Here is a 1,557-nt window from a genome sequence, read left to right on the forward strand (position 1 = left end):
AAGACACTCTCTGTGAGATGAGAAGAGAGGGATGAAGTTAGTTTTCAAAAAAGAAATAAGTTCAAATTAAATAAAAACAGCCATTAATTTTCACTCACCAAGACATCTAAAAACGTTATTGTCCTCTCTAGATTTGATTCAGGGTTTGTTTTAAATGATGTGTGCTGGCTAAGGATGTTTCTTTTCAAGTTTTTGTGAAACTGTTAACTACAAGAAGTATCTGTTTGCAAAGAGGTTATTTTCAAAAGATCTTATTTAGGTTTTAATAGTGATACCTAAGGATATTCTCTTTTAGTATATGGATTTGTGAACTAATGTGTAATTACTTTTATTAACTATAAGAAAAGTCTCGGAAAAAGACGGAAATAATAAAACAATTTAAAAACATGATCTTGTCTTTTTTTAATCATTATTTTACAGCACTGTAAGGAAACCCAATATGAGGTGGTAATATTAGAATGCTGCTGTATCCATAAAAGAGAAGTTTTCTTAAAAATGTGTTTCCTATTCCATTTCACTTCATGACGGCTCCAGGGTGCTGATCAGGACAAAAGAAAAGCTGTAAGAAGACGCGTAGCTAATTACCTGGATAAAAGGACTCATTGATTGGTCAGTTTTTTTGAGGGGTTGATAAGGCACTGTTATTTGGTATTTTATAAGGCGACAAGATCTCTACAGTTTGAAGAAACTAGAGGATGTATTATCCTACCATTCCAGCTCTGCGCTTTATTGACCTGGACGCCATCACAAAACAATGTGGTAAGTACTTATCTTATAATATCATGTAATTATTAAATGTTGTTTATATATATATATATATATATATATATATATATATTTATATATATATATGTGGATAGTATATTATTAGATACTTAACAAATATTATGTTTTTCTGTTTGCAGTAGAGATCCTGTGTGCTGAAAACCCTAATGTGTGGGGTCATAGGATTATTGAAATACTAGGTGAGTTTCTTTTTTACTTCTTTTTAACATGTTTTTAATTAGAAAAGTATAGCGTAATATGGTGTAGATTATAATCAAATCTTTCTGTGTGTCTCAGCTCAGGATACTCCGAGTCAGATAAGGCCACTATTAGTGGAAAGAATCTGCTTTGTACTTGGAGCCTACCTTAATTCACCCCCTGTGGAAAGTGAGTATATTTAAACTAATTGTATTTTATTTTGAAATCAAATGTGTTTTTTATGTGCAAAGTATCCCCGAATAACGTTTTTTTTATTACTCTTTTGTTAAAAAAGGTGGCGAAGTCTACAACACTGACAGAGGCTCTGTGTATCAAAACTTTCCCCCTGTGGAGTTCACACACAATCTACCCTTTGAGGTAATACAGACCCCCTGAGTACAGCCGTCGCCCTCCCCCGGGACACAGATAACCAGGCATACACCCCCCTTTTCAACGCCCCCCTGCAACCGCTGGAGTCTGAAACCTTCCTGCAAATTCCACCAGAACTGCAGGCCGATTTTGACACTTGCAGTGCCTATCTGGATGACTTTGAGTTACAACCAGACATGCTCATATCGAGTCAGACAGACTCAG

The 1,557-nt window shown here is 34.9% G+C and overlaps 1 long non-coding RNA gene across 1 annotated transcript; it reads left to right on the plus strand.

Moving 5' to 3' along the window:
* The first annotated feature begins 667 nt into the window (after positions 1 to 667).
* Positions 668 to 1,139, plus strand: LOC117542152. Its single transcript, XR_004568386.1, has 3 exons — positions 668 to 759; positions 906 to 965; positions 1,063 to 1,139. It is a non-coding gene; the product is annotated as an uncharacterized LOC117542152 (long non-coding RNA).
* The last annotated feature ends 418 nt before the right edge of the window (positions 1,140 to 1,557 follow it).

Source organism: Gymnodraco acuticeps, unplaced genomic scaffold, assembly GCF_902827175.1.
Source record: "Gymnodraco acuticeps unplaced genomic scaffold, fGymAcu1.1, whole genome shotgun sequence".
NCBI lineage: Eukaryota > Metazoa > Chordata > Actinopteri > Perciformes > Bathydraconidae > Gymnodraco > Gymnodraco acuticeps.